Raw genomic sequence first — 25,260 nt, forward strand, 5'->3', positions numbered from 1 at the left:
CCAAGCAAGAACTGCCTCCCTTTCATTCCTCACATCTCCACTCGAGAGCTGCACAAAAAGTTATTAAAATTAATGCAAACTATCATAACTCTGTCTTTTTATTACTGGTAATATTCCTTCTAAAATATTAGTCTCCTTGGCTGAACCAGCATGTCTTTTTGAAAATTGTCTTTGAAGATCAGAAACTCCTTAGCATAAAAAGTGAAACATGCAATCATGTTAATTTGACAAGGTAAAAGGGGGAGAAAAAAAATCACTTCAGCTTAGTATTTCTGAAACTCAGGCTATTCTTTCATTTAAAAGGAAAAAAAGCATTTTTCTTTCCTAGTTCCCACTCCAGTAACAGAAGTGAGGATGTAACAAAGGCTTTTGGCACCCCAAGTGTTTTAAAAACAAAACAAGTAAGTTTCAAACTTGGCAAGCGGCCCAAGCAAACATCTCCCATCTCACATGAAATTACTAAGTTTGAATAAATTGCTGAAGCTCAAACAACCCTGGCAGTGCAGTGAGTGCTCATCTCTCCTTGTTTGCATAATCAGCACCACAGCTATATATATGTGTATGTATATATATATATGTGTATATATATACACACGTAAGGAAGAGCAAGAGCCTCAGCACATGTGTTGTATAAACAAGAAATTCCAGCTGGAATTTCTCACTCTTCCTTCCGAAGCTAAAGTGAGCCCGGCCAAAACACCACATTCTCCAGTTCCTTCATCAAAAACAAACACAGCGCATCCCCACATTCCCCGTTTTCTATCCAAACCCCACGACCCACGAAGTTCAGGAGCTGGCAGGAGCATCACAGCTCTCCAGTGCCCAGTGCAGCTCACGGTGACACTTGGTGCATGTCGAGGATGTGTTCTCAATCATTTGTTCCTCTCAGAACAGCCCATTCCTGTGAGCAATCCTGTGCTCCTGTGAGCAATCCATGCTCCCACTGCTGCTCCCTGCACTGAGGGACAGCTCTGCAGCCAGGAATGGGGGCAGAGCTGCAGAACAGCCCCTTGCCCCTGCTCCTGTGAGCAATCCATGCTCCCACTGCTGCTCCCTGCACTGAGGGACAGCTCTGCAGCCAGGAATGGGGGCAGAGCTGCAGAACAGCGTGTTCAGAGCTGCTCAGCACGCTGAGACCACAGGCTCCTCTGAGCCAGCCTGGGGACAAGCTGACTGCCAGCGCCCGGGGGTGGCAGGGATGTCACCAGGCCTGACCACCCCGTTTCTCCGAGGCTGTAACTGCAGAGGTATCCCCTGGGAAAGCAGGGCTCACAGAGCCCACAGCTCCCCTGAGCACACACACAGGTTTCACACCAATCCACCCAGCCCGGGTAAACACCCAGAGCCACTCTGGGGCAGCCCCGAGTGCTGCCTGCCCAGTGCTGCTTCAAACACCCAGCCCCGACTAAACACCATTTCCAGGAGTGCAGAGTAACCTCCTTTTCATAATTGCTCACTCCATTTTTAAAAGCGTGTTCCTCTCCCTTACAGTTACAGAATGATTTCAAAAGCATGAACCCATTAGACATTTGCCTCAGTCTGCCCTCAACAATAGCCTGGAGAGATAAAACTCTCATTTGTTTCCACAGAGGCCCTATTGATTCTGCTGTCACAGAATATGACTGTTCTCTCCTCATGCTGCTTTTCAGAACAGAGCATTCTGCCGTGGAGCTGCACTTTTATTGCCTTGCCTGTCTCCCACAGCAGCTCTGGAGCGGTGGTTTCTCACAGCACCACCCCTCTCCATCCCAGCAGAGCTTCCAGCAGGCAAGGCACAGATAAATCCACTTCACACACCCCAGCACACAGGAGAGTTGATGCAAAGAGGCAGTCAGACTGTGGGGAACACCCAAACTCCTGCACTCACTGCTTCCCACTGCTCCAGCAGGAACATCCAGCAGTCTGGGAGCAGGGAGAGGAACCACCTGTCCTACAGGAATCACCCACAGCATCACAGCAGCGCTCGTGGCTCTTCACAAAAACAAGGTCACAAGGCTCATTTCTGGCAGTGCTGTAAATGTGAGAGTCTCCAGGCTGATCCTGGGCTGTCACTGCAAGGCTGCCACATTTTATTAGGACCAGGGAATATCGACTGCGTTCCGTCCCTGGAATGTCAATGATGTGGTCCTGCAAGGGAAGCCAGGCACAATTTCCATTTCCAGCATAGAAAAAAAGCAAGGCAATGCAATGTACAGAAATTGAAAAAAAAATATTCAGCTTGCTGATATTTGGGTCAGTATGGAGCAGTCCTGCAACCTCTGCCACTGACTTCATTTCCACCAGAGTAAGGACTAAATAAAGACATCAGAATTGAGCACACCAAGTATTTTACAGAGCTTACAGCAGGACCTAGAGACGTTTGCAGTGATCCTGATCCGACTCCAGTTTTAACGCTGCAGCCACCTTTAGCTCACTAAGATGATTCTATTAACTGGGGGGAAATTCCAGCTCCTCTGGTAGCAGGGAAAGGTCCTTCAGTGAGTCTGTGTCACAAATACAAGTTAGCTGATGGCTGCTGAGATGTTTGGGGATGGAATGAGCCAAGCCCAAGGCCACAGGGAGCTGCTCAGCCCCAAGGCACCGGTGACACGGTGAGCACTGTCCCTGACTGTAACCCTGCCAGGCAGCTCCCTGCCCAGCTGAACTCGGAGCTTCCATCCTCGCAGAATATTCCAACAGCCTCACAAATCTCCTCTTAACCTCCCCACTTTCCTAATCCCTGGCAGTACAGGAACTTTTCCCCAGCATCCTGAAGAGTTTCAGGGGATCCAACTCACACTGAGAGCTAACACACAGTTCAAACAAGCATCAGATTGTTGCATGGTTTTCATACCAGCCCGTGTAATCCCTGGGTTCCTCACATCTGTCTTTCATTTGTGATATAATCACACATTTATCTTCCATTTTATAGTTTAATTTCATATACTGTTTACTTGATCTGGGGTCTGATCCTGCTGCAGCCAAGGCACACCATGCTCCTCCTCACCCATACCAACGTGGAGCTCACAAAGCCCTGCAGCTCTCCTGCTCACCAACAGATCCGTGTATTTATGGAAGGCAATTGCTCACACATTCCTCCCCCAAAACTACAAACATAAACTCTTAATACTTCACAAAAATCTAGTGGGAAAAACTACAGAAACTTGACCAGCTCTACTATAAACACTTAAAAACAACTGCAAAAGCTTTAAGTGCACTGGGAGGTGAGGGGGCAGAAAGAGGTATCAATATTTAATCCACTGCTAAAAGTGCAGCATCAAAGCTGCATCAGGGTGGCGTAACGTTGCAGCTGGTTCCATTTCCATGTTCTTACATTAAGAAACCAGCTTTTCCTCTTGCATTATGTATTAAATAGTACATATTTTAGAATCTCAGAAAATCATCTCTAAGCCTTGCTAAGCCTTTATAATTGAAAAAATTGCATTTAGCATTTTACCAGCTAGACATGCACGAAATACTAAATTCAAGGGCAGCGCTAATGTTAATTTCTCTGTAGTCTCCTGTGATCTGTGGACCTTCTCCAACTCACCACATCTGCAAAACAGAGCCATCAATGCAGTTCACATCCCAACTTGAAGCACACTTGCATTCTTCATGTTTGAGCAAGGAAGGTTCAGGCTCTCTATCCACACAGATTCCTTTCCTCAGAGAACTGCCACCACGTGGTGACTGCCCTGTACACTGGGCACTGCCCTGAATGTCCTGCCTGGCTGGGGGAGCACTGAGAGACGCAGGAGCTGTGTTTGAAAACACAGTGCTGCACTTCTCACAAGGCTGGCCACGAAAACCTGGGCTTGCAGCTTGCTCCAGACAGGAGCCGTGCTTTCCCAGTTCCAAAGAGCAGCCTGGGGATGCTCAGTGCTGTGTGAGCTTCCAGTTAACCCAGCCCCTAACACCAGGCAGGCACAGGTTGGCAGTGCCAGCACAGAGCAGCCTCACCCTGGGCACAGCAGAGCTGCAGCAACAGAAATTGGACATATTGTTAACAGAATACATTTCTGGCAACCGAAGAGCAACTACCATCAGAATCCTTAATCATCTCGAGCATCCCCACGCTGGAGAGCTGGGTACCAGGCTGGGCAGAGCCAGGGCTGCTGGGCTGGGACTGCAGCTCTGGCACAGCCCTGCCAAGGGGCACCAGCCCAGCCTGCTCCTGCCCCAGCCACACAGACCCAAACAACTGCACGGCAGCTTCTGGGTAAAAATTAGAGAGGAAAATATGTTTTTTACACCACATGCAGAGCAGAACAGTGCAACACACTCCGGCAGCACCACTGCAGGCACTGGAAGGTGGGTTCAGTCCCCCCATGAACACCCTGCACACAGAAATCCACCCCACAGACCATCTCAAAGTAAGGGCTGCTCACGTTGCCAGGGCAGAAGCACACGATGTAAGTTGGCCCTGTTTGTTTTATGGCCTGTTTGAGGCACAGCAAGCGCAGCCCGGAGCTGCCCGGGCTGCCTGGCATGCATTGTGAGAGCAGCAGATGTTTGCTGCCACTGTGGCTGCATTGTGGCTGCAGCACACAGGCAGCGTTCATGGCCCAGAGGCCAGCACTGCCTGCCCCGGAGGGACCCCAGCCCCACAAAGGGACCTTTCAGGGACACCCCAGCTCGCCAGGGCTTTGCTGACAGCACGACACCCGCTGTATTCTTCATGCTGCCCGGCCTATTTCACAGCTCCCTCTGAACAGATCTGGATGCATAAAATCATCCTAAGCACTGCATTTAAAGACATTATCTCCCCAAGCACAGGGTGCCTCCAACACCTCTCCTGTATTGATTAAATGACCAACACAGCAAGGATTTACAAGTCCACTATAATGGAAACCATCTCCTCCAGCATCTGCTCATCAGTTCTTTGTGCTCCTTTATCCCCTCCACGCTTTAAGTGGTTTTCCATTTTTTAATAAAATACATTTCTAGTCACACCATTAAGAGCATCACCAGAACGTAAGAGCACTGAAAACACTGAAAACAATATTCTTCCACTCGGTATTTCTGAACAACCAAACATCACATTAAAGGAATAATAATACAAAAGACAATCACTCTGAAATACGGCCTGGTTTTGTCAGCTAGTGTAGATTTTAAAAGTCAGATGCTTGCATTTTACTTGTCTTCCATTACTGGCAAATTAAAGCTATGAACAAATGCTGCGTAGGCAACAAATAATTCTACTAACATGCCAACAATCACTTTAATCTCTTCCACTTAACAACTCATGAACCTTTTATGAACATAATCTTCTAGAAGGTAGCTGGTAATACAAGATAATCCCAGTACAAGTTTAATTAAAAATACAAACTACATATAGCTCCACGCTTACCAACTCTTTCAGGCTGAAGGAGCAGGAGTGGCTATTACTAATAGCTCCGTTAATCTGGCAAACTGAAGTGCACAGGAACATGCTAGAGAAGCATTCAACAGACCATTTCCCACTGAAAAAAGAGCCCTCACAAATTCTAACTTGCCTCAGCACAGCATTTAAACCCTCCCCCGTTTCAAGCAGCTGAACGAAAGCCTGCTTGCAGAGTTATGGATCCTACTTTTATAAAGAAAATCCAGTACAAGATTATTTATTGTTACAGGCTACAATGGAATTAATCGGAAACTAAAAATAAAAAAGCCATTTTCCTTTAGGAAACATAGAATTTGAGTCACTTGGCTGTCAGATGGAAGTCAACATAGATTTCATTTGACTGCCAAGAACCTTATTTGACTGGACATAAAAGACATTTGCTATTTTTAAACATACCTCATGTAATCATTTAACCAGAGCCCTGTAATTCAGACCGGGGAGCTCTTTCCACATTCAAAAGCTGATCAGAGCACGGGTCTTTACAGTTCTGTTTAAGAGTTGGCTTCCTTCCAATAAATACAGTTTGCACTCCCAGGCTCCCCTAATAATCATCTGCACAGCTCTTTCCCCTTCTCCTAAACCCTGTCAGGAATATTTCCAACTGCCTGGCAGCCTCCAGAGCGCTTTTTCTGCTTCCCCTGACCACAGTCAGTGCCTCAAACGTGTGGCAAGCAACAACCAGTCCAGGCAGGCCAGCTCTGGCCACTGCAGGGCCAGTCCCGGGTGTGCCCAACCCCTCAGTGCTCCGGGAATAATGAAATCCCAAATGCCCCTCCAAGAGTCCGGCTGTGACCAGCACAGAAGTGGCACCTCCCTGTGCCCAGTCCTGAATCACTCTCCCACCTCAGCCTGCAGCTGTGTAACTCTGAGCCTGACAGTCACAGAAGGAATTCTCTTTAACACAGATGAGCAAATGCATCTCTGTGAACTCTCCTGACACACACGGGATGAAGTGATGTGCAGGTGAGCTGTCACATTCTTTTTGAGAAGCACATTTCCCAAACCCTTCCGTTTTCCACTTTTTTTTTCCCATTTTCCTTTTGGATGGGGCTGTGCCATGGTGAAAGCCACTGTAAGGGCTCTTTTTCACACCCAGAAAATAGCAAGAAATCCCATGCTGGAGGAAAAAAAGTGCACAAGCAAGCAAAATTAAACCTTGTGATCTAACACAGATTCCTTTAACGTGTTTCAGCTCTGACACTTCAGTGAGAACTAAAGGCATAGCAAACATTTTTGCCTCCTACAAGAGAGAATGAAATTCTAGACACAGCTGAATGAGTTACCACTACAGAGAAACGTGGGTTTCCTCGAGCTCGGGATCATCAAAAAGCCAGACTACACAAAGGCTTTGTCCTCTCAGGAACACACCCCACTGCTGGCAGCAGCCAAACACAATTCCCGTGGATTCCAGCTCCTGCAGGGACCTGGCAGCGTGCTGGGGCTCACAGGAAGGTGCAAGCAACCCCTCAGCTGCTGCACTCTGACGGGTTTAGCAGCTCCCTGCTCTGGGATGATTGGAGGCATTTCCCCACGCAGGGCCACCCCAAATGCCAGACTCCCAGCGCTCCCTTCATCTCAGTTTCTCACCCATGTCAAAGCTCCCAGCTCAGTCCCCAGAGCACTCGAGGTTTGTTTAGACACCAGCGCCTTAAACACCAAACCAAAACCCCTAAAAACTGTGCTGTGCTATAGAGACAACACTCGCAGCCCTCGCTGACAGCCAATTTATCTGCAGTCCAAAGGCAGAGCTAATCAAGTCAGCAGAGCAGGCACAGCAGGCACGTGCCACGCTCGGGCTGCTCCTGCCACACACTCAACATCTGCAGCCTCTGAGGGTGCAGGCGCTGCTGCACAGCTGCAAGGCACAGCCTGCCTCGGGGGCTGCCCCTGAACCCCCAACTCCTGAAATCCTGACGCTTCAGGATGCTACTCAAATGGGTTCTGCCCACACAAAAATCCACTCCTCTCAAAATCTGAGGCGGTTTTTGAGGCATTTGCCTGAGCACTGAAGACAAGGGCTTTGCTGCTGCCAAGAGGTACTTTTAAGGTACCTTTTATGTCTGGTGTGTTTTTGTATCAACATAATGTGGAAAATGAATGCAGTAGACCTAAAAAAAAAAAAAATCCAACTAGAGGGGAAAAAAAAAAAAAGTCACAGTCAAGAAATGAGGCAAACTCATGCACATGCCTGAGTACACTCACAGGAGAAGGAAACCCTCCTGCCCCAGCCAGCTCCCTGACAATTGCTGGAGTTTTATTTTAGAGTTTAAGGACTATTTTGGTTTTGCTTGCGACACCAGCTCACTACAGCCACCACCTCTTGTCTAATCACAGCCCAGACAGAAAGGCCACAGCAGCTCAAAACCACATGCAGGCACACAGAGAATAGACCTGGTTGGACTTCAAACAGAAACTTTAGATCACAGAGGGATCAGTGTTTCCTGCACTGCAAGTATTAATCTCTTCTGCCTCATTTTCCTCCCCGGAGCCCGCCCTTCCTCTCCCCAGGGAAGAGAGAACACAGATTTGATTCTTCATACACCCACTGGACCACAGACTGATTGAAAGAACCTTATTTAAATGAGGTGCAAATTATGTTCCTACTGAACTGGATTCTACAGTATGTATTTTTATTAAAAACAAACATGTACACAGGAAATATCCCCCTGGCTTTTCCTCAGCCTCCAGTGGGGTGACTCCAGCTCCTTCCACCCTGCAAGGCTCATTCAGCATTCAAACTTCACCTCTGTGCACCTGGAAGTGAAATGCCAGCCCCTGCAGTTTCAGGAGGTGCAGAGAAGGCTCCTCAGGGAATATTTCCAGTGCTGATTGGGAAGGGCTCCCTGCAGGAGCCCAGCAGGAACAGGAGGGACACCAAGGGCAGGGCTCAGCACCAGGAACGCCCAGGGCTGCCCTGCCTCATCCTTCTGCTCCGCTGAATGCACAAAGACCTAAACCAAGGGCAAGATTATTCCTACAAAGCTTATTTTAAAGGCAAACTTGATCCAGGACAAGACATAAAAGAGTTCTGAAAACCACATAAAAGAGCAAACCAGAAATTTATTCTAAAACTTTTAAGGAAAAGAAAAATTAATATAGCTCAAATTTGGCATGTAACAGAAGAGGCATTTAAAAAACAATAAGACTAATTTCCATTCAATACCAAGGAATTAGATATTCTCCACAGCTGCCGGCATGGCAAAACCCTAAACGACTTTGCAATGGACAAGCAATACCAAATAGATACACTGGGACACAAAATAACAAAGGCAAAGATACAACATACAGTTGCCATCGGATTTGTAAGTAAAAGAGCAAATATCTTAAACTCAAAGGTACAGGGAGAACGGGGTGATCTGCAGTGCCATGGAACAGAGCTCTGTGATGTTTCGGTGTAAATATACCATTATATGCATATATTTATATATATTTATGGTCTTTATTCATTAACTACCTGGTTTACAATCACTGCGGAAAGGAAACACGGTGTTTAACTAAGTTAAACACATTTTTAGATTAGCAGAGTAAACAGACACAGCAAATTGGCACTTTCTTATTGCCCAGCAGCTGTAAAGCTCCCTGATAACAAAGCACCCTCACACCTCTCTTGTAAGCAGAACACAACTGCCAGGAGTTACTTGGCTCAAGGTCATGCAATGAATCTGGTGACTTTTTTAACTGTCTGGAACCAAAATATTGTGGTACCAACACCTAAATTCTTGTCAGGAATTAACAACCCGGAATCTTCCCAGTCTCTCTTGCTGCCTGCTTGTACCCCGATTCCTCCAGGAATTAAAGGTATTATCTAAGTGTAATATGCTTGGGATCTAGCACAGGACACATGTCCAGGTTAACACAGAATGTCCTGACCAAGGGATGCCCCAGGAGCCCTCCCAGGAGCCCCCCGGGTGCTCAGCAGGACAGGACAGCGAGGACCAGCGCGAGCGCAACTTCTGGGGACGCCGGAGCCTTGACTAAACACACACAAAAGTAATTACACTCCACGTCTTGCCAACTCGTACTTTGGGACAAAAGCCGTGCAAGGAGTTATTTGCTGACTAATTAGCGCAGGGAAGAGCACGTTAATTGAGGCAGGGCTGCAGAGAGCAGGAGGACCCAGAGAAGCGAGCGTGGCTCACGCTCCGAAGAGAAGCAGTTACACAATAAAAGCCAACAATGAAGGACTGAGGCTATTCAGCATGAAGACAAGCAGGAAATAAGAATCAAATTACTTTTTCCAGGCAGAAGAATGAGCAGATATGCTGTTTACAGGCTGTTTAACAAAGCCAGCCCTGGAAGGTGAGCTGTCACGGGGACTGAGACTGGGGAAAAGGAAACATCCTCAAACACTCACATTAATCACCACAAAGCAGAACAGGGAGAATCTCAAAGTCTGCAGGGGGGAAATGGGCAGAATTATGAAAAACACCTCAGCAGCGGTACAAAACAAACATGCTACAAGTCACATACGTTTCTAGTGACCTGCTAAAGGATGTGTGATACAGGAACATGTCACTGATAAATCCAGAACATCCCTATGAATTAGTACAACTAAAAACAACCTTCGGATTACCAGGCTGTGTGCACCACTGCCTTTTCACCTCCTGCCCTCCAACAGCTCAGAACTCTGACCAAGCATCCAAACAGCAGCCAGGCCTGTTCCAGCAGAGCAGAAGAGAACCTGGATTCTGCCTCAGTTTTCTTCCAAGAGCAAGGTTTCCCTGATCAACCACAGACAGGAGGGCAAATCAAGGGGCTAAGCCAGTTATTTCCTGGGGAGTTATTAGCTGGGCATTTGACACACAGCAATCTTTAAGTGTACAGGTAAATAGGTTTGTTGAATCACGGAGTAAAGGTTCTCATCTGAAGGGTTCACGTTGGAAGGCAAGTAACATAATTCAGTGGTTTAAGGAGCAGTCAGAGCCAGGTCTATTAAGTTTCATGAAAATGAATGACCTTAGAGACATAAATTAGATTTCCTGCATCTCACTCCCAGTTTGTAGAAATGAGGATTAAGTGTTTAAGTCTCCTGCACCGACCTCATTAGAAGGTCTTTAATGGAGACACTGCATTCCTTCTTAGCCAGGCTGCACCCCTGGCAGGAGCACCAGGCACCACAGGACACACAACCACTGGGAAACTGTGTTTGCTTCACCTAAAGCAGGGAGCAACTGCTCTGATGAACCTGTGCTCTTTCTTCATTCAAAGCCCCTCTGCAGGTCCCAGTTGTCTGACACCACTTTTACTGGGTATTTCTGGGTTTTTACTGGGTATTTCTCAGAAATACAACCCTTAAAGCACTAGGTTTCCATGATCTACAGCCCTTTCTTCCTTCATATTCACGACACTTTTCATGTAAACATATTCCAGTCCCTTGTGGATGCTGGCATCAGCAGACTACTGCCATATATGTACTTGTTTAAGAAGATTCATAATCCTTAAACACATATATTTAATAGCTTTGATATTCAGCACAAAGCTGCTGATCCCCTAACACCCTACAATGCAGAGTTAATTACTAACTGAATTTGCCATTTTCTTTAAACCAGGGAACAAACTGGTTGCCAAAACAGTAAGCTTTGACAGAAACCATCATATTCTGGTTTAATTCTCTATTTCACCACACCAAAACACTCAAGTGTAGATCGTGCTGCTTTACTTTGCAGTGCAACCACACAATTACTGTAGGTGCTCAGGTGTAAAACATGGTGCAGTCCCACCAGCTCCCTCCAGACCACTCTGACCTCAGCAGCACCAGAGAAAAGGCCTCTCTGGCTTAGTTTTTGTTAAAATTCTAGAGCCATTAGCTAAAATGAGACCATGTGTCAGTTTGTGCAATACATGGGTGGTTATGGAACAGGCAGTGCTCAAAGGCTGCCGAGCCAAGCTCTGCGTGCAGGGCTGAGATGCCAGGAGCCAGAGCCACTCTGGGCTCGGTGTGCAGAGCCATCTCCTAAAGCACAGACACAAAAGGGCTGCTGCAGTCACCTGGCCCCCAGGGAAGGTGAGCAGCCGTGGCAGCGAGCACCTGCTGCATGTGCTGGGCAAAATGCTACAAACACACACACAGACCCACAGCAAACCAAAGAAAAGCTGGGCTTCTGAAAGTTTCAACAGTCACTTCTCGCCGGTGAGAAATTCTGCTCCTTGCTGCTTTTATTCATTTTTAGTACATGACAAGAATGTTTCCCCTGTGTATTTTACCAACAGTTGTAGGAGATGCCTGCTCCCAGACCAGCTGACACCACAGTGCTTTCAAAGAGCTCCAAAAAGAAAAGAAGGGAAATCTGCAGGAAGATGGGCCCAGTGCCCAATAATTTGTCTGCTTCCACCCCAAACCAGTTGGCCACATGAAAAGGACCAACATAAAGGAGACACTGCTCATCACCCAGACAGAAATATTTATTAGCACTGGATGACACAACTTCCTTTCTCTTTCTTTATCCCCTTTCCTCAGAGAAAACAAACTTCCCTAATTCACCTCGGTTCCCCCTTCCCCCCTCCCCAATTCCCTCCTCCTCTTATTTCATGCCAGTAACTTGTAGTGCAGAATGAATTTCCACCCAGCCTGCCACGACAGTCATCTCAGCAATAACCAACATTCCTGAAAGTTTTGTGCGAGCCAGCAGATGGATAGGAAAAAACCCTCTAATTAATTACATCCCCAGTAAGGCATGGCCAGACAGAAAGCAGCATTTGGGGTTTTGCTTGGCAGCCACGAGCCCGTAGGCACAGCCACGTTATTGCCCACTCAACTGCTAGGAAGGACAGAGGGAAAAAGAGGATTTCACTGGCAACAGGGATGCAGGGAGCAAACTTCAGGATTTGTCAGCTCCTGTCTCCTCAGCAGAAACACTAGAACAGAACCTTCATTAGTTCTGCTGATCAGGAAAATAAATTTACACTCCAGCCCTCACTGCCTGTACCAGAAAAGATCACGGAACACCCATCATCATAAAAGAGAAATCCTGTTACATATCTGAACCAGGCCAGAACTGACTCTCAGTCAGGGATTAATAATACCACGGGAACTTTTTTTTATTACAGACAAGTAGATTAAATACATAGATTAACTAAGACCTCAAAATTAACGAGCACTCATTTTCTTGCACTTATCCTGAATCTTATCATGTGAACTGGCCTCTCATTTGTGTTCTGTAGGAAGAACAAAAGACAACCTACACAGTCAGAGAGCAGCCCATTTTTCACTAACTCAATCATCAAAACTTGCTTTTTCATCTGTGGGATTTATGCGATACCTACAGTGATCCACATTTTCAGAACTGCACTTCTAACAGAATTAAGACACCAAATGCAAATAGAACCCTTTCTGTCTGGAATCCAGAGAAACACCAGTGCCTCTGACAGTGCATTCCAAACACAGGGCTCTAAGAATTCCAAAGGGAAAAACAAAACAAAACCAAAAACAAACCGGTGACCGTTCCCCCCGCTGGGCACAGAGGGAAAAGTGATGTTTGTATCCCCGCGAGTTTCACTTTTCTCTAGGTCAGGGTACAATTCTGGCTGCTCAGTGAACTAACAAACATTTGCATTAAAAAACAAACCCGAAGCCAAGCACACAACACCTATTGAGGCAGGCACAGCCAGGCCAATATTTCGATCTGCTTGTGCTTTTCAGCCCCTTGCAGGCAGCCCTTGCCCCGTGGGCTGCGCGGGCACAAGGAGCCAGAGCAGCATTCAGATCTTGTTTGCTCCTTTGTTCCCCCAGCAGCCTCTCTGAAAGAGCACTTGGGCACAGCCACCAACATTAGCAAAGCCTCTGGAAAACGCTGCTGGCAAAGGCAGAGGCAGAGCACAAAGCTGCCTTGTGGATCCTGCTCCCCACACCTCCAGGCTCCGAGGAGGGCTCGGGTTTTGTCCCAGCAGCTTGCTGGAACAGCCATTCCCCAGAGCAGCTGATGATGCTCACCTCAGTGCCCAGCCTCACACACCTCCCCAGCTCCCTGCCCAGCCAAAAACTCTGCACCAGGAACCTGCAAACTTCACTTCAGGCAGCTTTAAAAAGAGCACATTAAATAAGCAGGTTTCTAATCAATAGGGGGTTTGTTCTGCTATGGTTCAAAGTAGGTTTCACTTAAAAATATGTTGCATCTTAAACCTATTGATTTAAATTTAAGCTCTGAGCTAAAATCAGAGAGCATGCATCCCTTTAAGTGAAGCAGGATGATTTGTTTAGACTCCATGCAACTGAGACAACTGCAACATATAGTAAAACCAGAGTGAAAAATAGCTGAACATTAAAAATAGTTAGTCTAGCCAGGATGCCACTTTAAAAAAACCCCAAATACCAGTTCATTAGAAACTTAGAGTTGGTTGTTTTGAGTTTGTTTGGATTTTTTAATGGTCAACTCCAACCCCAGCCACCCCTTATTAATTTATGTCCTTGCTCCCTCATCTCATTTCAGGATCACATAATAACTAATTGTTTTCCAATTGTCATTATTTTTCCCACTAGAAATGAAGCACAATCCGGGCACTGTTCACACACCAAGAGCAGAGTGTGAGCGGGCTCTGGGGCTCACAGGGTCCCCCCCAGATGAAGTCAGAGCCCCTCGGGCTGGGAACAGCCCTGCAGGAGGACACGGCACCTTCTGCAGGGCCATTACCCCTCCTGAATTCTCCTGGCACACCTGGGTCCCCTCCCTCTCCTGAAAGTGAAAGAAGTTCTTTATGGGCGAAACAACCACCCGGCTTCTGGAGCTGTGAGAATAAATTTACAGATGGAGTGCTATTTTTAAAAGTCAGCTATTAAACCACAACATCAAAATGCCCTTTTTCTCACCTAAGCTGCAACCAGTGTTAACAATCACGGGATCACAGAATCTCCTGAGCTGGAAGGGACCCCTGAGGATCAGAGTGCAGCTCTCAGCCCTGCCCAGACACCCCAAAATCCCACCCAGAGCATCCCTGAGAGCTCCTGGAGCTCTGGCCCTCGGGGCCCTGGGGAGCCTGGGCAGTGCCCAGCACCTTCTGGGGGAGAACCTTTCCCTGAAATCCAACCTGACCCTCCCCTGGCACAGCTTTGTAAGTTCACAGCTTCAAAAATCACACGCACACATCTCCTCAAACCCATGGATGCTGTCACTGACTCACTTTGCTGTGGCAGCCCTGAATCTGCACCCACAGCTCCACAGGAAGGACTCTGCATGCAAACAACTCCACCAAGGCAAAACAAACCCCTGGATGCACAGAAATCACTGCTGCTGAGCCACAGGAATGGCTGCTGAGGGCAGGGTGGTCTCTCCTGGTCCCACTCACCCTTTCTGCCCAGGAAATGCTCCCTGTTTTGCACAGGAGCATCAGGAGCTTTGTCCAGGAGCAGTTTCCCATCCCAGCCCCTGCAGAGTACAAATTCACAGGGCACAGGAACCCCAGAGAGGCAGCACAAGCACTTCCCTGCACCTCTCTGACCTCAGAGCACAGCACTCACGACAATAGCCACAGTCTCTGGCCACACCAAAGCTGGGAGTGGGAGAAAAACACCCCAAAGTGTCCTCAACCCAGAGGCAACCACCACATTTCATTCAGGTGAGGAAAATGAAGTCATTTACCCCAATTACACACTGAAGTCAGCTAAAGAGCCCAAACCAAAACTCAGAGACCTCATGATTAAACCATGACAGTCACTGTTTCCTGTTTTCCAAAGGATCCAGCACACTGGCAACTTCTGCTCAGCAACCACCTTGTTTTTCACTCCTTCTGCACACCTCAGCCTCAGCAGCCACACCATAGATCTGACCATACCAGCCCAGATCTCCAGCCCTCGTGCAGCAGTGCTCCCCTGCAGCCCCAGCCCTGTGGGGAGGAAGGGGCTGCTCTCAGGGACCCCGGGGCTGCACCCCAGCTCCACACACCCACAAACCCACAGCTGCTCCGGGCCCTCTCACAGGCGCTGCTGGCAAAACAAAAGCCTGAAACAACCAGCAGGAAGGGAAAGCGTGTGTACACCCAAGCCAAGCTCTGCACTTCCTCCTGCTTTTGTCATCCCGAGGCTCTTCTGTGACGTGTCCTCCCCTGGCAGCAGCTTCCCCTGCACACACAGCCAGCACACGGGCACGGGGGCGTGCAGGAGAGCAGTGGGGAGGGAGGGAAGGAGGGAGAGGAGGGAGGAGAGGAAGGAGAGGAAAGGAGTGGAGGGAGTAAAGGAAAGGAGGAAAGGAGAGGAGGAAGGAGAGGAGGAAAGGAAGGAAAAGGAGGAAGGAAAGGGAGGAAGGAAAAGGAGGAGGAGAGGAGGAAAGGAAAGAAGGAAAGGAAAGGAAGGGAAGGGAGGAAGGAAAGGAGAGGAAGGAAAGGAAGGGAGGAAGGAAAGGAGAGCAAGGAAAGGAGAGCAAGGAAAGGAGAGCAAGGAAAGGAGAGCAAGGAAAGGAGAGCAAGGAAAGGAGAGCAAGGAAAGGGAGGAGGAGAGGAGGAAAGGAAAGAAGGAAAGGAAAGGAAAGGAAAGGAAAGGAAAGGAAAGGAAAGGAAAGGAAAGGAAAGGAAAGGAAAGGAAAGGAAAGGAAAGGAAAGGAGGAAGGAAAGGAGGAAGGAAAGGAGGGGAGGAAAGGAAAGGAGGGGAGGAAGAAAAGGAAGGAGAGGAGGAAGGGAAGGAGAGGAAGGAAGGGAAGGAGAGGAAGGAAGGGAAGGAGAGGAAGGAAGGGAAGGAGAGGAAGGAAGGGAAGGAGAGGAAGGAAGGGAAGGAGAGGAAGGAAAGTTCAATGGAGTGCACTGCACTTCCCAGCCTCACCTCGCGTGCTCCCGCTCCATCCGCCCCGCGCAGCACAGCGCACACCGCGCTCCCATCGCCCTTTTCCCCCCTCCCGGGCACAAAAAGCCGTGCAGGGCAGGCAGGGCACGGGGGGAACGCCGCCGGGGCTCCGCGGGGCCCCGCTCCGCGCAAAAAGCCGAGAGCGAGGCGGCGAGTCCCGGCGGCGGCGGGCGCGCAAGAACAATGAATGAGCTCGGAGCCGGGCATTGTGTGCAGCCACCTCCTGCTCCGCCGCCTGCGACACCCAGAGCCGGCCCCGGGCCACCGGGGGCCAGCCCGAGCAGGAGAACGGCAGCACACGGCTCGAGCAGAAGTGCTTTATTATTATTATTAGGGTAGAAGCGGTTCCACGCCTCTCAACCACCATGGAGCCCTCGATTCTATGGGAGCTGGGCATCAAAGGGGAAAAAAATAAAAAAAAAAAATAAACCCACACAATGTTTGCCTGGCAATGCCAGAACAACAAAAATACGTTGTACGTTGCGTATTATTAAAAAAATTTGACATGTGCCTTTCACGACCAAGAACTACTCCTTTTCATTTTTATGTGGTTAAAGCCCTACCTGAATTGTCACTTTAAACCCCTACCTGAATTGTCACTTCAGATCTGCTCTGAGAAGGCATTTTTACCGAATTCTGGCGGTACAACCCCTTTGATTTCAATAATTGGCCAATGCAAGGCAGGAGTAAACAGCCCTGCTCAGACAGCAGCCTGCTGACTGCATAAACCCTGCGAGCTCCTCATCTCCAAGAACGCTGCTGCTTCGAGGAACAACTCGGCACAAGAACTCAGCACACCAAAATAACTGCAAGCAGCCTGTAAAAATAAATCCAAGGGCAGAGACACCTCAACAATGAATCACATTGTTTTCTTCCCAGCAATTTCTTGAGCAGTCAGTTTCAGCAGTGAAACCTCCAATGTTGTCTACCTCCTACTACTTTCCTGATTCTGGGCATCTTCTTTTCACGCTTTAGAAAGAGGAATGAGAACAAAACAAAACAAACCAAAGAGGGAAAGAAAAAAAAAAAGAAGAAGAAGAAGAAAGAGAAAACCCCACCCCTTCCTATGCTACCGAAAATGTTATGATTAAACCGATTTGCATAAAACCTTCATTTCAGGATTCCGTACCCACACACACGACAGCAAGTGTCCCTTTTCAACAGGCAAGCCGTTCACCCGTGTGCGCACATTTAAATCACACACACATATATATATATATATACACATAAGCCATACACCCCCTTTATTTTGGCGGACAAGTTAAGCCTTTCCCCCAGCACACCACACCATCCCTAGGGAGCACCAGGCAGACGCGACAGACAGCAGGAAAATAGATAAAGAAATGAAGAAATAAATGAAGAAATGAAGAAATAAAGGAATAAATAAAGGAATAAATGAAGAAATAAAGGAATAAAGGAATAAATGAAGAAATAAATAAAGAAAGGAATAAATGAAGGAATAAATGAAGGAATAAATGAAGGAATAAATGAAGGAATAAAGAAATAAATAAAGAAATAAAGGAATAAATAAATAAATAAAGGAATAAATAAATAAATAAAGGAATAAATAAATAAAGGAATAAATAAATAAAGGAATAAAGGAATAAATAAATAAATAAAGGAATAAATAAATAAAGGAATAAATAAAGAAATAAAGGAATAAATAAAGAAATAAAGGAATAAATAAAGGAATAAATAAAGAAATAAAGGAATAAATAGAGGAATAAATAAAGGAATAAATACAGGAATAAATAAAGGAATAAATAAAGGAATAAATAAAGGAATAAATAAAGAAATAAAGGAATAAATAGAGGAATAAATAAGGGAATAAATACAGGAATAAATGAATAAATAGCCCCCCCGAGCGCACGCAGCCCAGCCCCGCAGGCAGAACTCCGCCGGCGCTCCCGGCGGGAGCATCCCCGCATCCCCGCGGCCTCTCCCCGCCGGCGCGGCGCGGCGCGGCGCGGCCCACCCACCTCGGCGGGCTCTACACCATCCGCGGCGGCTCCGGGGCGCTGCCGGGACAAAGCGGCGGCGGCGGCGGCTCAGGCGGCGCGGGCGGCGCGGCGGGGGAGCGAGCGGCGGGGACCCCGCGCGGTGCGGTGCCTCAGCAGCGGCAGCCCAGGGGCATCTTCCCGGGGAACAAGGAGGGGACGGAGGAGGAGGAGGAGGAGGAGGAGGAGGAGGAGCAGCGGCCGGTCCCGCGCTGCCCCCGCCCGCCCCTGGCCTCGCGCACGCACGCACCGCGGGCGCCCAGCAACGCCGCCGGCCGCGCGCCCCGCCAGTATCGCCGCGCGCCATTGGCCGCCGCGCCGCGCCGCCCGGGCCGCCCGCCAATGGCGGCGCGGGATGGAGGGGATTTAAACGCGAGGGGAGGCGGGGGGCGGCGCCGGGCACAAAGGCGGCTGTGAGGGAGAGAGGGGCGGCGGCTTGGCCCCTGCTTCCTTCCTTCCCGTCCTTCCTTCCCCTTCTTCCTTCCTTCCCCTTCTTCCTTCCTTCCTGCCCCTTCTTCTTTCCTGCCCCTTCTTTCTTCCTTCCCGTCCTTCCTTCCTTCCTTCCTTCCTTCCTTCCTTCCTTCCTTCCTTCCTTCCTTCCTTCCTTCCTTCCTTCCTTCCTTCCTTCCTTCCTTCCTTCCTTCCTTCCTTCCTTCCTTCCTTCCTTCCTTCCTTCCTTCCTTCCTTCCTTCCTTCCTTCCTTCCTTCCTTCCTTCCTTCCTTCCTTCCTTCCTTCCTTCCTTCCTTCCTTCCCCTTCTTCCTGCTTCTTCCTCCCTTCCTGCTTCTTCCTTGCTTCCCCTTCTTCCTGCCCCTTCTTCCTTCCTTCCTTCCTTCCCGTCCTTCCTTCCCCTTCTTCTTTCTTGCCCTTCCCTCCTTCCCTCCTTCCCTCCTTCTCTCCTTCCCTCCTTCCTGTCCTTCCTTCCCCTTCTTCTTTCTTGCCCTCTCTTCCTCTTCTTCCTTCCTGCCCCTTCATCTTCTTCCCTTCCCCTCCTTCTTCCCTTCCCCTCCTTCTTCCCTTCCCCTCCTTCTTCCCTTCCCTTCCCTTCCCTTCCCTTCCCTTCCCTTCCCTTCCCTTCCCTTCCCTTCCCTTCCCTTCCCTTCCCTTCCCTTCCCTTCCCTTCCCTTCCCTTCCCTTCCCTTCCCTTCCCTTCCCTTCCCTTCCCTTCCCTTCCCTTCCCTTCCCTTCCCTTCCCTTCCTTCCCCTGGTTCTGCGCTCCCGAGCCCCACGGGGGTTGTTTTGATGTTGTTTTGAGGTGTCTTTGTCCCCCGCCGCTCCCGGCCCGGGTGTCGGCTGTGGAGTCAGCACATGGGTGAGGTTATGAAGGATCTGTGGAGCACCGAGTGCAGCTTTTGGCCCGTGCCCCCTGTGGGGTTCCCTCCGGCCCTGGGGGCTCCATCCCACAGCTTCCCCTGTCCTGGGCTGGCCTGGGACACCCTGAGGGACAGACAGCCGATGAGGATGACCCCAGTGTCTCAGGACACTCTGAGGGACAGCCAGCCTGTGAGGTGACCCTGGTGCCCCAGGACACCCTGAGGGAGAGCCCGTGAGGGTGAGCCCGGTGCCCAAGGCTGGCCCAGGACACTCTGAGGGACAAACAGCCCATGAGGGTGACCCCAGTGCCCCAGGACACTCTGAGGGACATCCAGTGAAGGTGACTCTAGTGCCCCAGAACACCCTGAGGGACAGCCAGCCTGTGAGGTGACCCTGGTGAGTGTGACCCCAGTGCCCCAGGACACCCTGAAGGACAGCCAGACCATGAGGGTGACCCTGGCAGGGTGCCCCAGCACACCCTGAGGGACAGCCAGCCCCTGAGGCGACCCCGGCAGGGTGCCCAGGCCGAGCAGCCCTGCTGTGCTCGTGTCCCTCTGTCCTGGACGTGTCCCCCATGCTCTGTTTGCCCCGGGCTGGCTCGTTCTCATGAACTGGTGACCAGCCATCAGCCCGAGGAGTGAACGTGTGTGAAAAGTGTCTTCCGTGGGAGGCGAGGTGCAGAATTTGACGGCTCTGTCGGTGCAGAATTGGATGGCTCTGTCGGCAGCTCCAGCCCCGGGTTCACACTCCGGATCTGTCACACTGAGCTGCAGTGGCTGGCCCTGCACTGAATGTTCAGATTATGCATAAGTGCTTTGCTGGATAAACAGCTGATGCTGCTTCTTGCTGCTCTGTGCAGCGAGGAAGTTGACACAACAGCAGAATTCCAAATTACCGAGTAGCAATTAATAAAACACTTGGTCACTTAGGAGATTTTTTAAGCTTCTTCATCTCCGAGCTATCACATATTTAGACAAGATAACAGGAAGGTACCAGAGCTGAAAATAGAGCAAACTTGTTATTTAACATTAACCTCACCTCTCCTCCACAGGCCAGCAGAATAAATCACAGGGCTGTAAAGAAAGTCACACATTCTTCCCGGGCATCTGAGCATTTTCATGTGGAATTATATCTTCCTTCTGAAAAGGCACTCGGATATGTCAGGGCAGATTTTGCCCTCAATTACACCCGTGTAACCCCAACTGTTTGCTGTCTCTGTAAACTGTCTCCGTGGTCGGTGCCAGTGGTGCTGCAGAGATAAGTTTGAGTTTGTTATTGCCTTCAGCAGGGGCAAGTGGGAACTGCTCTCACTGGAGAGAAGGGAGCACACGAGGAGATCTGAGCTCGGCACATCAGAGCAGTTCAGTTCTCTGCCCTGAGCACCCAGGACAAATTTATCCCCAGCATAACTTCGGGGACGTTCCCACCGGAGGGTGAGACCCAGAGCAGATTGTGCTCTCATAACTCATTTAGAGCAGGTCTGGAAATGCTCATCAGCTCGGTGGCTGGCACAGCCATCTCGGAGCTGCACTCAGCCTGTCCTTGACAGAGCCCCCTTCCATCTCCTCTTTTCTGCACTAATTACAATTTCACGTGCCTTGGCCTCTGATGTCTGCATTAAAATCTCCATGAATTGCCACGGTGGCAGGTTTGCCTTCAGCTTCTCCCAGTCGTTCTCTCTGTGATGGGGAAATTCTCCACAGCAGCCCCTGGCCCTTTCTCTTCCCCTTTCCTCTCCTCTGCCCTGGTGAGGGAGTGGCCACACAAGGACTGGAAATGTTTACTCACAGCATTTTGATGCCAGATTTTGTTGTTAAACAAGCCCAAGCACTCTTGGGGGGATAGCCTCACAAATATATGTGTAATGTGTGTATCCTAGTGCAGAGGAGACCACCTTGATCAGAGGGATGGGGCACGAGGAAAGGCTGAGAGAATTGGGGTTGTTCACCCTGGAAAAGAGAAGCTCTGGGGTGACCTCACTGTGGCCTTCCAGGACCTGAAGGAGCTGCAGGGAAGATGGGGAGAGAGGATTTCCAGGGGCTGGAGGGACAGAGGGCAGGGATGGATGGGATTTTGGGCAGGAATTGTTCCCTGGCAGGGTGGGCAGGCTGGCACAGGGTGCCCAGGGGATCCCTGGCAGTGCCCAAGGCCAGCCTGGGACAGTGGAAGGTGTCCCTGCCATGGCAGGGGTGGCACTGCCTGGGCTTTGAGGTCCCTTCCAACCCAAACCAGTCTGGGATTCTGTAGTGTAATAAACATCTGTACCCCCCAAAATTATCCCCAGCCAGTGCTAGCAGGCAGAGCCACATCCTCACACCAGCACCAAGTGATCCAATTATGAGTTTGGTTCACAGCCAGGGGATTGCTGCAGGAATAGCACTTGAAGCTGCTGCTTTTTTTGGGTTGTCTTTTTTTTTTTTTTTTTTTTTTCCTGGCAAAGATGCAGCTCTCCCTGTGGACAATAACAAACAAAGCCACAGAGCTGGTCCCATCATCTTCTCCCAGCTAAAGCCACGGGGCTCAGCTAACACAAGGGAGATCAAGGAGCCCCAGTGCTGCTGAGGAGACCTTGGTTCCCCTGCAGAATTTCGTGGTTCACACCCAAGTGCAGAGAGGTCGCTGGTGGGACGAGTGGGCACGTTGTGGGTGTAAAAATCTGATGTCCATGCAGGCTGTCCCTGTGAGAGCCTGGCAGGCTCTGGAGGGCAGAGTGGGAATCTCTGGGTGTTTTGTGCCTCTGTCTCGCAGTGGAACTGCTGACACACACAAAGCCTAATTGGCCAAAATCCCCCGAGACACCGAAACTGCAGCGTGCCACACGGGGTACCCACGCAGAGTGTTAATCCTCACATTCCTGCTCCTCACCCGGGATGTCTGTGAGGGTCTGAGCACAGTTTCTGCTGATGCTCTGGCTCTGCTGGCTCCAGGCTCCCCGTGCTGCCCCTGTTTGTTCCCATCTCCCACACCCTGCCAGGGCTTTGGGGCCCTCAGCCACAGGGTTCAGCTCTTCTGGGCACCCCAGACCCACCGAGGCAAGGCAACAGCCGGAGCCTCAAATTATTGCTGTCATTGTGGTTTTGCTGTTGTTGCTGTCGTCACGGAGATTTCACACCCCGTTTCACCCGGTACCATTCCATCTCCTTCATCTCAGGGGAACAAAACCAAACAGTGGCAAAAGTCCACTGGGTGGTTCTTTCTCCCCTTGCCAACCCTTGCACCTATTTTATGTGACATCCATATGGCAGTGTATGTGGTGTATTTAACTTTTCTAATTATCTCTTTACAAATCCGGTTTAACGTGGCTCTTTTGTAAATAACTGACATTTTTCCAACTGATTGAAACAAAAATCTAAGAGGAAAAAATCTAACTAGGAACTATGAAGTCAAAACACACCAATGCTGAGAATTTTGTGAACACCATTTCAGCCCAACTAGTTAAAATAATGGAGGGGTTTTTTGGTTTTTAATTCTCCAGTCATGAAATTACAAACCAGTCCTTGACCATGACAGATGAGTCAGGTTGTAACCTCAGCAATGCAGTAAAAACTCAGCTCTAATGAAACAGGCAAATGTCAATACAGCGATTAGCTCGGGAGATAATATTCTGAGAGGCTTTTACAGATGACCTAACTCCACTCACAAAAAAGGATTATATTCTCTCTTTCCCTTTGTCACAGCTGAACACCAGCCCTTTAGCTGGAAACTGTTTGCTTTGGGGGGTTTTCTGCTTTGTTTTGTTTACTGTAGAAATCTCAGGAATTTAAAATCTCATTTCCACAGGTATTACCAGGAATTTTTGGAAGGCTCATCCCACCTGGAGGCCAGTGCTCTGGCTGTGTGTGAACTCCTCCTGGACGCTGAGATCTCTGTCTGGAAGTGGCTGCATGGGCTGCAAGGAAAGCAGAAGCCATGGAAATGAGATTTAAACCACTCTGGGCACATTCACACCCACTGGAGGGAGCAGCAAGTGCCAGGGGCTGAGGAAAAGCCCAGTGCTCTTCCCTGGGCTGGAGGAACACGGTCCCACAGCAGGGCTGAGCTGCAGTGACCCTGGCACAGGCACTGCTGGTGTCCCTGTGGGACAGGGAGAGGCTCTGGGCAGTGCCAGGGCACGGGAAGGAGAGAGGGAGCCCACGGGAGCCTGGCACAGCCAGCCCCAGCTCAGGGCTCCTGCAGCTCCTTGAACACCTCAGCCACCTTCCCATGCATCTCCTGCCACCCAAAGGTCTCTTGACTCCGAATTGGCTCAGTCCTGTTTTGCCAGGAAGTTTTGAAGCACCACTGTGGTGGAAAAGCCCTCTGCCCTCACCAGTCCAACCCCAGCCAGTGCACCACCAAACCATCCCTGCACGCCTCCCAAACAGCTCAGGAATCTGGGGAGAAAAGCTCTATTTCCTGTGTGATCCTTCTCAGGTTTCTAGCACGCAGCACATACAACCACAAAATTTCTGGGTTTAATATTCTGAATATTTTAAATCCCGGAAATGTAAAATGTTATAAATTAGTTTCCTCATTAAATTAAAAAAAAAATTTAAAACCTTTTATCTTTTAAAGGTTTTCAATTTCCCTGACTCAGACCATTTCCTAGTGGGTTCTGCATAATGAATATTAGCAGAGGTTGGCTTACCACAGTGTCTGGTGAGACTCATTTATCAAAGCCCAGGATGTGCGCCGTGCAAAGGGAAAAAAATCCCATTGAAAGGGAACAAAAAAATTTCAGCCCTAACAATCGCTCCTCTCATTTCTGTAAACTTGGGCATGTTCCAGTGCATGTGGAGAGGGGACAAAATGGCATCTGCAGAACATGAAACGTGTCTAACGAGAGATTTGTGCACCTTGAAAGGCACCGGTGCTGCAAATGACTAATGAGTCTTTCCTCAGGAGTGGGATTAATTGCATCAGCCCTTGATGCTCAGCTCTGGATCCTGCTTACACCTAGGGACAGGCACAGGAGCCCATTCTGGGATTTACATACCGGACAAAACCTGCTAAACAAATTAAATGAACTAACTTGCTTTCAGCCCCAACCAGCTGCTGGGCTGTACCAACATCACAAACTGGCAGCAGCCCTTTGAAGCAGGGAGATGGAAAAGGGATCCGAGCACAAGGAGGATTTGGGGTGAGGTTTTCTTGTGGTTTTCGGTCCCTTTTCACCCTCAGGCCTCCCAGGCTCGTGTCTGAGCAGCCACTGGGCACTGAGCTCAGGCACTTTCACTCACACAACCACAGGGGCAGCTTCACATCCAGCTCCACGGCCACACACCCCAAATCTCGAGGCTTCTCCACCTCCTTTCCAGCAGCAAAGCAGCTTTCCATCAGGCCATGGGAACTGGGGACAAGGACAAGGTGCCTCGTGCAGACCCAGACCTCACCCAGCCCAAAGAATATTTTCAGTACCTCTGAACTGCTGGGCTCTGCTGGAGGGAGCTCACTGTCAGCCACAAGCACAGCACAGGGCTGGCTGCTTTCTGCATTCCTGACAGCTCACATCAATTGATTGCTCATAATCAATTATCGGCTCAGCCCTCACAATGGAAGCAGATGTCAAAGCAGCTGAACGTGACACCAGGGGAGGGAAGGAGCCCAGAGCAGGGGCTGTTTGCAGGGCTGGCCTGCTGCTCCCTGGGTGCCCAAAGGTTTGCTGTGACACTGCTGAGCTGCCCGGGCTCCTCAGCTGGGCCCCTGTGAATGCACCAGTGCTCCTGCATTCAGCACCAAATGCATTCTCAGGCTTCTCGTCCTGAGTGACCAACTTGGCTCTGAGCTGTTAAAAATGACCAGAGCACTCAAGGGAGAGATGGATTGATTTCAGATTTGCATTTT

The 25,260-nt window shown here is 49.4% G+C and overlaps 1 protein-coding gene and 2 long non-coding RNA genes across 3 annotated transcripts in view; 1 reads left to right on the forward strand and 2 right to left on the reverse strand.

Annotated features, from left to right (window-relative positions):
- Nucleotides 1-18,311, reverse strand: part of RERE (arginine-glutamic acid dipeptide repeats) — a 168,626-nt gene extending 150,315 nt beyond the window's left edge. Inside the window, exon 1 of the mRNA XM_064397459.1 lies at nucleotides 18,107-18,311. The gene's annotated coding sequence lies outside the window, so the exon portion shown is untranslated. The remainder of the gene's footprint in view (nucleotides 1-18,106) is intronic.
- Nucleotides 18,312-19,318: 1,007 nt separating this feature from the next.
- Nucleotides 19,319-24,115, forward strand: LOC135285096 (uncharacterized). The gene is made up of 3 exons (XR_010350102.1): nucleotides 19,319-19,435; nucleotides 20,723-20,870; nucleotides 23,218-24,115. It is a non-coding gene; the product is annotated as an uncharacterized LOC135285096 (long non-coding RNA).
- On the reverse strand, nucleotides 20,362-24,855 carry LOC135285097 (uncharacterized). The gene is made up of 3 exons (XR_010350103.1): nucleotides 24,724-24,855; nucleotides 23,225-23,326; nucleotides 20,362-20,435 (listed from the first exon to the last, which is right to left on the reverse strand). It is a non-coding gene; the product is annotated as an uncharacterized LOC135285097 (long non-coding RNA).
- Between the last annotated feature and the right edge of the window lie 405 nt (nucleotides 24,856-25,260).

The sequence above is a fragment of the Passer domesticus genome, chromosome 22, assembly GCF_036417665.1.
Source record: "Passer domesticus isolate bPasDom1 chromosome 22, bPasDom1.hap1, whole genome shotgun sequence".
Taxonomy (NCBI): domain Eukaryota; kingdom Metazoa; phylum Chordata; class Aves; order Passeriformes; family Passeridae; genus Passer; species Passer domesticus.